Genomic DNA, 12,306 nt, shown 5'->3' with positions numbered 1-12,306 from the left:
GGCAAGCTAGAAATATTTTATGAGATGCACATTAGATGCAAGACGTTGCTGTGTACTCTGAACCTGAAATAAACCACATTATTCAGATATCAAAAGAAAACTAAATGTACGCCCTTTAATCCTACACATTTTCTAATTGATCTCTGATGTTCAGGACCTAAAACTAGTCACGCAGACTGAGCAAATCGTATGATATGCACATCCGACGTAAGCCCTGACTGTGTATCATCAAAGTCAATAAATTTTATCATTAAAAGATAAAAAAGTCGCATTAGGTTCTTTTAAATTCTCAAATGTTTGTTTAATGTTTAAGAAAGCGGAATATCAGAGTTCCTCATCCAGTTGTTACCATGTATCCAAGATTATGCTGAATGTGTAATTAAATTCCCATCTGTTGCTGGAGCTATTGTGTGTATATATATATATATATATATATATATATATATATATATATATATATATATATATATATATATATATATATATATCTGTGTGTGTGTGTGTGTGTGTGTGTGTGTGTGAATAACTAATTCGGTTCAAAATTGTGGGTTTGTACTTTGGGATGGTTCATTTTGTTGAAGTAAACGTGTTAATGTGGCCTGTTCTACCTTCGAATCAAAAAAACATCTTGCTAACAAATCTGAGTTTAGGGCATGAGTTTATCCCCAAGAAAATCCAGGAGACCCAATTTCTGATTAGCAGATAGATAAAGTATCTGACCTTGCTGAGAAGTTGAGCGATTTCGAAATGGTTATTCGAACTTTATTTTGGTGCTGAGAATGCGTGTTACTTTTAGATATAAGGGATGTTGACCTGTGAATTGTTTATTCACTAGCTTAACATCTGAAGAAGAATCAATTTTAGGTCTGTTCAATTATTATTTGGCATGATTAATTTATTTTAATTAATCACTGGAATTAAAAGATATTCATAAATTTTGGATTAAGTAACTAATTTGGAAAATGATGAATTCATTTAGAGACATTTTGGATTATATCATTGTGATACATCAAGACTATTGACACATCAACAAAATATATTGAACTTCATTCGTAATATCATTGGAATTCATTTGAATACTCGATATCATTGGACTTGTGATATAATTTTTAGGACAATATAGCATTGATTCACCATACTCGAAGTTATTTTTAGCATTTAATTTGTATTCCAAGGAAATAAATTATTAGCTGAATTATATTCTTTTTTAAAAAAAAGACATTGCTGGTTTTCGTTCTTTTCCGTTACTTAGTTTTAGACCACAAGAGTCTTAACACCATAAATAATATAAATCAAGGGAAGTAACTCGTCAGATTCTTATCAACACAATAAGAGATTTAGCTCGCTTTTCTTTTTAACTCCTTATTTTATGCCATTACTTTGACTACAGTCTATTTGTGTTTTGCTCCGTGAAACAATACACTCAAGTCTGACTATTTAGCATTTTGTCCCCCAGAAAATCAATATATATACTACTACAACTATTAAAGAAAGAAATTATTAGTCTTGATTGGGTTTTGATACAATTTTTAGCTCTCGATATGCCATACATCACGGCCATTATTTTTATTAAAACTAAAATATGGGACAGTTCAATGCTTTGACAAATAAACAAAACAAAAAACAACAACCGTCTAAAATATAAAGAAAAAAAATTATATCGATATTTTGCAATTATTATTCACCCGTGAAGCGTTTCACTATGTGATTCTAGCATTGCAAAGTATTTGCGCCTGTCACATTTGCAAATATATAATTTTGAATTAAGGAACTATTTATTGTAAGCAGTGATGAAAACAAATAATCACTCTTTCTTTCGCTCTCGCAATAATCAATCATTAAGTATAAATCACTCCAAGAAATGATTAAAACAGTAATAACAAATGTATAACATTTATAAAGCGTCTGAGCGTTTAACTGGGTCATTTTTAAAACCTTCTCTATCCATTTTCAGCACAGAGGGTCTGATTACTATGAAGTGACTTGAATGTGGACCCAATTTATTAGTTGAAACTATGTTCTTCAGTTGTTCTACGCTCGAAATAGAACAAATGAACGAACTTGCTGTGAAAATAAGAAAACAGCAACAACGAAAAGACACGCTCACGACATAGTTCATATGGACGTACAAAATGAAGATATAAGTTTGGGGTTATCATGAATAAACTTCTTTTGTTTTGAACTACCATTGACATCTTGGGCCAAGCGAATAATATTCTTCTGCTTTGTTTTAATTCAGCTATCCAAAAATATGGGCATCTTTGGCCTCACTTGTGTAATTTATTTTTATGACTTTTTTTTAAATATTGGGCCTGAGAGTACCGCATTAAATGTATGCATAAAAACTGTCCCTAGCACCCTTAAGAAAAACTGGTATTAGTTTATTGGCATAAGCAGCCACGTCTATTATAGTTTTTATGTTGTTTTTTTCTTAGGTATGTAAATTATTTTAATGCATTAGTCTTGCTATACTATCATTCTTTTTCCGCATATCACTCTCTGATGTATGTATGGGTAATTTGAAGGGGAGGTAACTGCATTTAACACCTACGTTAGAACTATTTCAATCATGACCAAGTAGCATTCATGTTTGGGTTTATCGTGCTACATATGGAAAAATAATGGGTATTATAATACATTTTCCTGGTCTTTATGTAGGTGTCAAGGTCTGCACTCGAATTTGAATGAATATTGTTGATAGTTCAGTAGCGACACGCAAAATAATTGCATAAAATGTCATCATGCATTCTTCGAAGTACTTCATTACCACTGGAGCATATCTACACTTCAGAGAAATAACAGCTAACCATAATGTTGTGAATGGTGAATGCCATCAAAGGAACGTTCTTGCAAATATTGATGCGTATTGCATGTTTGGGGCTATATTTTTGGGTGGAGAAGAATGAAAGTTTTAGCAATTCGATTTATTTTGTATTTCGATCACCCCACTATGAAGCTGACATCAGAGATTCATATCTCACACTTGGCCGATAATAAGAAATGAAATGAATCAATGTTATGCATATAACTAGAACATTCTAGGGTCAGTTTTCAAAGGGGATAAAGGGGAAAGATAATGACAGAATGTGTTGGACATAATGTTTGAAGTCAATTCATCGTATGAGGTAAATATTCTGTTGGACTTATGCCATTTGTATATTCATGGATTTGTTAATGGTTCAGCAGTCCTTCTACAAAATGAACTTGCATATAATGTCCTGTTACTTTGATTGTTTGACTGGTATACCAGGTTTTCTTTGTATCAGAAACTTGGATTCTTCAAAGCGTTATCACATATTCTATTGGTAGGCAGAATGTAGGCTGTCTAAAGAGGAACCATTCTTTCCTCTTGGCGTACTGATTCCACTAGTTAAAATCAGAGTTGTTTCCCATTTATCAACTGAATGTAAATGTAAATGCCTTGTCATTCATGGATTTTCACAACAAAAAAGAAAAACATTTTCACATTCATGGGATTGAAACATTATATATTTGTTCATAAGGTGTGCTGCAGTTAACAAAACATTTTTTTTCTCTGACATTCTCATTTTCCACTGAAAGTGCATCAGTATTGTTGCTTTATGCCTTTTCTTTTCAAGGTCTTATTTTGCATGGTAAACAAAAAATAACCACATGAGGTTGAACACAACTTGAAATATTTCAAGAAATGTTGTAGGGATTAACGCCATTTTTCAGCACACTATAGGCTATACATGGCGGCCAGTATTAATGGTGGAGGAAGAACCCGAGAATACCCCGGAAAGAACCACCGACCCTCGAGAAGCTACTGGCAAGCTTTCTCACATACCCACATTGGCCGAATCCGAGACTCGAACCTACGCAGACAGAGGTGAGATGGCAGTGATCCGTAACGGAGAGCGCTTTAGACCACTCGGCCACTCGGGGCCCCTCAAGAAATGCAGTCAGTCATAAGTCATAATGTAAACAATGCAATAATTTTTGCCACAAAGTAGTCACTTTTCTAAAAGTGATAACATTTTTAGTTTTGCATAATTTTCCTATATACCATTTTATAGATAATGTCTAAATGTGTGTTATGTACACAGCTTTTGACAAAAACTAGTCTGAGCCAAATGCTTAAGGTGGCAGAGGATAAACTGACCCTGTCAAATTTCTTAGATTATGGCTATGGTGTGACTTTTTCGGTTATTATTGTTTACTAACTAAATATATGAATATACTGGTGAATTAGGTGTTTCTTGCTTGTGTTGGTCTTGAAACTGATGAAAGGGATGTTCACGTCCTAGAGTTACTGTGCAGTATGTAAATAGTGAAATATCAATAGTCGGCTAGGAAGAAGAGCTAGTTAACCATATGAGTAAACATGTGTTCAATGCATGTAAAATATCTCGAATACGGCTTGGATGGCAACCATTTCGAATTGCATCTAGCAATTTAGTACACAGTGCTTTGCAAAAGTATCACTTGGGAAAAGGACTTGTTTTTGCATTGTGAGCGCCGCTTGGTGTCAAACTGACCTACGGTATACATTTAGGGTTGGAGCGTATACAAATCATTTGTTATGAACTGCCATTGACTTCTTGAGTCAAGAGGATAATATTTATATGCTTTGTTTTCATATAGCTATTCAAAATACGGATTTTTTTAATTCTCACTTCTGTACAATTTTATGAATTTTTAAATATTAGATTAGGCCGGTGAGTGCCGCATTAATTTTGTGCATAAAAACTGTCATTTGCGCTCTCACGGAGAATTTCACTCAGCGACATTACCGCTAAATAATCGACCCAGCTATCTGGCAATTTACTATCCAGTGGAAGTGCTCCAATAAGCACTGGCAATTTTACGTATTGCAAAAGCATATGTTAAATATTCTATGTAAGAAGAATTTAACTTAGTGTAAATAACAATTAAGAGATATATTAAAATGAGCTTAGCAAGTCATAAAAAGACGAAGGAATAGAGACAAGTGTTTGGAACTATTTTATTGATCTTAACACAAACGTGACCTCTGCATTGGTCGGCGTAAGGATAATATCCAAATTTGGATAGTAAATCGTCAGATAGCAGAATCGATTATTTAACGGCTAAGGCTCGGCCCTGACTGAATTGTCTGAGCGATGTAACGATCGATCGACAATCAATTTGTGATCCATAGAAGTTGTCAATGGTGTCCAAAGTTTCTTTCTCGATTTGACGGAATGTGCCTAGGATGTTCCATTACTGTAGGAGTAATATCGATCATAACATTGCTCGGTCATTTCCGTAATTTTGTGAAATAACATCGGAAGTTGTTGTAGGAATGCACATGAGTTGTATGTGTTTGGTGATTCGCCTCTGGCGGAGTGCACCCGATATGGAACGACATCTAAGACCGAAATAATTCGATTGTGACTTTGTCTCCATTCGGCGCCACGTATTATTCCACGTAGCGAAAGTTGATCAGAATATATAGGTGACGCTATACAGTTTCGCATTTTGCATAAGGGTTAGGATTTTAAAGAAAAAGAATGTCCCCGGCTTTCCTCACTGGTTATACTTGCTATTTAAAAAAGACCTTGTATATCTTAGGTATAATGTAAAGAACCTTTAATTCCCTTTAAGTTGGTGTATGATTAATGGGTGTACTATGGGTTATAGAGTATACAGCTTGGCCTTACTTCAAATGTGCATCTTTCAAAAAAGTGCATCTCTACTTGGTCATTTTCACTTCCTGAATTTCAGAGGTAAATTGTATAAAAAAGAGCCTATAACTTTTTTTACATTTTATATATTTGGTAATTCATTCATTGCACTTTCAGAAGCTGGTATTGTCTAGTCTGACAAAATTCATTTTCCCTATTTTAATAGCTGCTATGTATAGTGTACTTTAGACTAATTCAGACTGATTTTTTTAACACAAGGGAGCAGTCATTTTAGTTAGCAGTGTGCTTAAATCATGTAAAATTTCCAAAAGTAAAATATCCAAAAGAAATATCATCCACATTACATTAATGTAGCATAGAGGTATGCAAACATTCTCTCCGCTGTGCATGTTTTAAATGCAAACTACTTCACCTTACATACGTCACTCTTTCAAAAGTACATATTATCTGGTGAGCGCCACCATATATTGGCTACGAATGTTCTTGCTCAATTTGACTGAAAATGCCGAGGATCTTCCAACTGGGAGTATTGTGTGCGTCTGGTCTTGTACAGCGCACTGGCAGGAGTATCCATTGTGTGAATAGTCGAAGTTTCGATTTCTTGATATCTTTTAACATTTGTAAAAAAAAAAAAAAAAAGAAAGATTCAACCAAATGTGTTCTAGCATTGTATTTGAAAAGATCTGAGACCCGAACGTCATTCTAAGTGTGTTTTGTACATGAGGGGATTGCTGGAAGTATAGATTCAGACTAAAACATGAATTGGATTATAACATAATTGTCAGTACGTATAACGTTGATCAATGGATATGGTTATTATAGTCTACTTTCTTAAGGATTCTAGTTTGAAAGGTTTGTACGAAGTGGTTGTACAACATGTAATCAAATTTACTTGTACAAATCTAATAGACTTTTATTAGATAACAAGGAAGGATATTTCTCTACCGCACGACGTATCTAAGAATTAACGCCAGTATTTTAGGCTACAGTTCGCGTAGCGTACTAATCTTGGAACCCATGTTTAGCTCAGGCATGCGAGTAACTATGACACCCTGAAGGCGCCTGCCTAATATGCAGTTACAACGCACAGAATGGAACACTGTCCCCTTATTTGGGGACTGAAAATCGGATTATCTGTAGGGGCAGTCATTACAGGATTCTCAGTCGACCAATAGAGGACAGTATTACAAAGGGGTATAGTAGGCAGAGAAGTGTTCTCCCGTTTCGTTATTATACATATGTATAGTATACGTGTATACAAGCCTTTCTGACAGCAACTGTCCAAACATTAAAATAAGGGTGTGCTCTCTCTCTCTCTCTCTCTCAATTATATGTGTGACCTTGTGAAACTATGTCATTCTGAACCGAAGAGGTATGTTGGTATTGATTTTTCATGAAGGAAAGTTTCAACATAAACATTATAAAACCAATTTTAAACAATTAAAAAATTGGGTTGGGTGAGTTAAAAAAAAGTGTCAACATAAAATTAAAAAAAGTAAAAATAAAAAAAATAAATAAATTGGGATGCCTCGAGTTTCGAACTCGGGACCTATTGTTTGGCAGATGGGATGGGACATAGAAATAAAAATAAAGAAAGTTTCAGCATAAAAATGTATAAAACAAATTCGGGATTAGCGAGTATAAAAGAAAGTTGCCCAAAAGAATTCAAAAAAGTAAAAGAAAATTTTGACATATGGGATGCCGCGAGTTTCTAACTCGCGAGCTCTTGTTTGGCAGCCGGAAGTCACAGAAGAAAGTTTCAACAAAAAAAGAAAATTAAAAACTCCAAGAATTTTTTTTTTAAACTTGGAATGCGCGAATTTATAAAAAAAAAATAACATAAAAATAACAAAGTTTCAGCAAATATATTTTTAAAAAATGTGGATGCTACGAGTATCGAACTCGAAACCTCTTGCTTGTCAGCCGGGACACAAAGAACTGTGGGTGTTTATATATAAGATTCACCTGTAAAATTTCCTTTTTTTTGAAAGCGAAAATAGAATCTAAACACAGCTCACATTGGCACAGCTGAAGGGTATAATCTTCCCAGACAGGGTCCGGCATCAGAAGAGGTTATAGGAGTAATCTGAGGTAATTTTGGCACTCTGTGTGATTTTTTTTTTTTTTTTTTTTTTTGTCCCCTTAAAGTTATTGCGTTTTGTTTTTAAATAAGGAAGTCGCATGAGTAGTAAATGGGGGCAACCTAGCGTCAAGGGGAATTAGCATTACAAGACCCCTCGGGCAACTCTAGCGACAATGGAAAATTAACATGGAGAAAAATCGTGGGTCAGATTAGCGTCAAGGGAAATTAACATGGAGAAAAATCGTGGGTCACTCTAGCGACAAGGGGAATTTAACATGGAACTATAGTGTGGGTCTGTCTAGCGACAAGGGGAAATTAACATGGGAATAGAGTTTGGGTTTGTCTAGGGACAAGGGGAATTGAATATGGGATTTTTTTTTAAATTTAAATTTAAATTTAAATTTAAAAAAAGGGGTAGGCAATGGAAAGGCTATCTCTTTTCGAGAAATATGGCTGGCCCTGAAAAGGGTCTTTGGGTTTATGTTAATATTAATATTAACATAGATGGCATCTGTCACATCTTCTTCTTCTTCTTCTTAAACTCCTTCTAACTTCCGGTCCATACACAAGTACACTCTTGAGACACCCTTGTCTTTCTATGTAAACTCTCCTCATCCATTGACTAGTATCTGTCCTATCAACAACAGTCCACTTGGACCTGACATACATGAGCATGTCCGTCCTAAACATCATGGAAGACACAAGGGTGGATGACTCAACTGTGGTCCACATCTTGAAGCGACGAGAATAGGTGAATCAATGCAGTGAACTGCGCTTATTTATAGGTACAGGAAGGATTGAAACGGATTGAATTCATTCACCAATCCGAACACGCGTTACAAAATTCAGTCAGCTCGCATCCAATCCGAAGAGAGCAGTCTGTGACGTCACGTGGTCTATATAGATTCGTTAGCGCTTGTGTGCAGTCAATCTATGCGACAGTGATTCAACATGACGGAAACTCAGAAAACGATCCATTGGGGTGCACCAGCAGGGGAGACTGCCCAAGGGAACCCGGACTTACTTTCAGAAGAGGTACATTGGGATTTTGTGGATTTTCTTAACTCGCAAGAATTTGTTCCGGAACCTTCGTTACCTTCTTCATTACCGCAAGTGGAGAATTTTAGACAGAGACAGAAAGAAGAATTGGAGAAATTTATGCAACGACAAAAGGAAGCGGAACAAGCTTTTCTCCTACAGCAACAGCAACAGCAACAAGAAGAGGTAAGAAAAAAACAACAGCAGCAACAGCAAGAAGAAGTAGCAGCAAAGAAACAAGAGGGTGAAAATCAAACGGCTACGGTACTGTTGGACATTTTAGCGGAGTTAAGAAGTCTGAAACAAATGTATCAGACTTCTTTATCACGACCGAAGAGAATACGACCTTCCCGAGCTAAACACGCCAACCCTGTGACTAAGCCTGTCGTACCACCCTTAGTGATTTCAACCCAATCATCAGAAGTAGGCCTTGGCCGTGGCAAAGGCTTAAGGCAGTTAAAGTTGATTGGTTAAACTCACCCCTACACCAAAATAAAAAGGCCCTTTTCAGGGCCACCCACATTTCTCGAAAAGAAATACAATTTCAATTTGCCAATAACTCAAAAATAAACCCCACCCATTTTACCCTTATAGTACGTGTCTGTGTATGAGTGCGTGAGTGTAGCTTCTTATTTTAAAATCAAAACTCAAAGACACTTACCTTATATCATTCATGTATTCTTTTATCCATTTTTTACAATCCAATTCACAGCACAACACTTTAATTAAAAGTTCATTGACTTCTTCTTTCTCCTTGTTTAGTCTCTCTGTTTTTTGAATTTCTTCACCGTTTTTTCCTCATTTTCTTCCCTTCTTCTTTTCTTCTCCTGTTTCTTTGCTTCTTTTAAATAGAATTGTCTTCTTTCTTCCTCTGAAGAATCCCTCTCTTCTTTCGAAGAATCCCTCTCTTATTCCGAAGAATCCCTCTCTTCTTCTGAAGAATCCTTCTTTTCTTCTGACTCCTCTTGTTTCTTTTTTGGGCAATCTGGAGACCAATGTCCTTTTTCTTTACAATAATAACAGGTATCTTGACTTTTGTCTTTTTTAGCCCCTGTTTTTTTTTCTTTTTTGACGGTCTGGACACTCTGAAGACCAATGCCCTTTCTTCTGACAGATATAGCAAGTATCCTGACTCTTATCTCGAAAGGAAGGAGAGTAGTCTGTCGGCTGGTCTGAAGAGAATTTTCTAATGACCCCTCGCAAAGCTCTGACGAAACGTTCGATTTGGCTAGTCTCTTCCATTGTTCTCCTCGGTTTGAGAGTGAAATGAATAGTGAAAGGACAAGACACACACCCTTTTTATATACGCTGGTTTGCCATGACTATAAATTAGTCTATGGTGTTTGAACTTGAGTCATTTGACGTTTTGCACTCAAGATGAAACGATCCTATTCATTCGAGAAGAAAGAAGAAGAAGAAAGTAAGAGGCAGAAACGTGATCTATCGCCTCGTACCAGGGCTGAAATCTTGGCACAAATTCATGCCAGTGATTTTGAAGAGGACATGAGTGAACCAGAATCCGAACCCTCTAAACCAAGTTCACCACCCTTAGTCAACCCTGAAAAGTACTATTCCATTCGAGAGACGGAAAAGCGCTCCTCTAGAAAATTTAGAACCACGGCTTACACCTACACGGTGAAGTTTAAAGATTTCAAGGCCGACGTACCCTTGGAGAAAGCAGAAGGGTTTATCACCGAGATGTGGGATTCTTTGCTCACCGCACTCAAGCGACAATGTCAACCCAAAGAAGACGATCGCTTGACACTATCCATAGATCACGACGGTTTGAAATCCCCTGTTTGGATCGAGTTTAGCAGACCCGCAGAACTAACCCCTTCCAAAATCATGGACAAGATTCAACACGTACAACAATCTAATGACCAGTTTGACATCACCGATGGTAAAGCCACACTGAAAATGGCCCACGTCTCTCTTCCTCAAGGGACAGGACGCAAAAAGATGTTATTGGTGGACAACCTTCGCAACACCAAAACAAGTCTCGTCCGAATTCACAACCCTCAAGACCAGATGTGTTTAGCCCGTGCCATCGTGGTGGGACGAACCTATGCCAACAAGAACGACACGGTAGAATGGAAAAGAACCTGGAAAACTATTCAACAATCCGATCGAGCCAAACAACGAAATGAAGCAGAACTCCTGTTACAACAAGTCGGACTGTCCAAAGACACACCCTGTGGCATTCCTGAGATGCAAAAATTGCAAGATGCCCTAGCTCCACGCTACACCTTGAAAGTGCACCCTCAAGAAATGCGTGGAACTCTGTTGTTTCGAGGCCAAGATTTTAAGGACGGAAAATACATTCATGTCTATTATCACGATGAACATTTCGATACCATTACCAGTATCACTGGATTCCTTGGAAATAGTTATTATTGTGAGAAATGTGATTATGGTTATAACAATCGAGAGCAACACAAGTCTTGTGGATGGAAATGCCCAGGATGTTTGGCCTCTCCACCCTGTCTGAGCGAAGAACCAGTGCCTTGTTCAACTTGTCTGCGCACGTTTGTCAGCCCTACCTGTTACCAGCAACATTTGAAAACACAAGGTTCACAGATGAAATGTGCTTGTCAACTCCTGAGATTGTGCCCTACGTGTAGACAAGGCATACGTACCAATAGTACCAAGGCACACGTATGTCGAGGAAAGAAAAAATGTCACATTTGTCACCACATCGTGGACTTGGAACACGAATGTTACGTGCAAAAATACCAACCCCCACCAGAGGAAGAGGACGGTCACAAGAAGAAAGGCAATTTCATCTTTTTCGATTTCGAATGCATGCAAGAGACCGGCATTCACATTCCTAATTTCTGCGTGGCTCATCGAGCGTGCGAGAAGTGCATTCAAGAACCTATCTTCAGTCATTGCCCTCACTGCAGCAAGATTCCTGGAGGACGTGAAAAAATCTTTCGAGGACCAAACACGTTAGCCGATTTTCCCCAATGGGTCTTAGACCCCATGGACAAGACATGGAGCAAAGAGGACATCGAACGTTACGGAGATTGTCATCGTCATGCCACGGTGATGGCTCACAATTTCTCCGGATACGATGGACAGTTTCTTCTCAGATACTATACGGAACAAGGCACCGAACGTCCTAAAGTCACTTTGAACGGAGCCAAAATCATTTTCATGCAAGTGGAACAAGTACAGTTTAAAGATTCGATGAGTTACTTGGCCATGCCTTTGAGTCGAATGCCTAAAACGTTTGGAATGACAGAAATGGCTAAAGGGTACTTTCCACACCTTTTCAATACGGAAGCCAATCAACACGCCGTTCTACCCCATTTGCCTGAGGCTCACTATTACGACCCTGACAACATGCGTACCGAACAACGAGAAGCTTTCTACGCTTGGTACCAGGCTCATGCCTCTGACCCCTTCGACTTTCAGGAAGAAATGTTAAAGTATTGTCGTTCCGACGTGGACATTTTACGACGTTGCTGTGGAAAATTTCGAGAACTGTTCATGGAACACGGAGGGGTCGATCCTTTGAAAGAAGCTTGCACCATTGCCAAAGCGTGTTCCTTAGTG

At 37.4% G+C, this 12,306-nt stretch overlaps 1 protein-coding gene across 1 annotated transcript in view; it reads left to right on the top strand.

The window, feature by feature from the left end:
* Nucleotides 1-5,571: 5,571 nt before the first annotated feature.
* LOC149775596 (uncharacterized) overlaps nt 5,572-12,306 on the top strand; it is a 36,350-nt gene continuing 29,615 nt past the window's right edge. Inside the window, exon 1 of the transcript XR_016416447.1 lies at nt 5,572-6,411. The gene's annotated coding sequence lies outside the window, so the exon portion shown is untranslated. The remainder of the gene's footprint in view (nt 6,412-12,306) is intronic.

This window comes from Sinohyriopsis cumingii, chromosome 19 (genome assembly GCF_028554795.1).
Source record: "Sinohyriopsis cumingii isolate HCF-2022 chromosome 19, ASM2855479v2, whole genome shotgun sequence".
Lineage (NCBI taxonomy): Eukaryota > Metazoa > Mollusca > Bivalvia > Unionida > Unionidae > Sinohyriopsis > Sinohyriopsis cumingii.
This window is presented reverse-complemented; position numbering and strand designations above follow the sequence as displayed.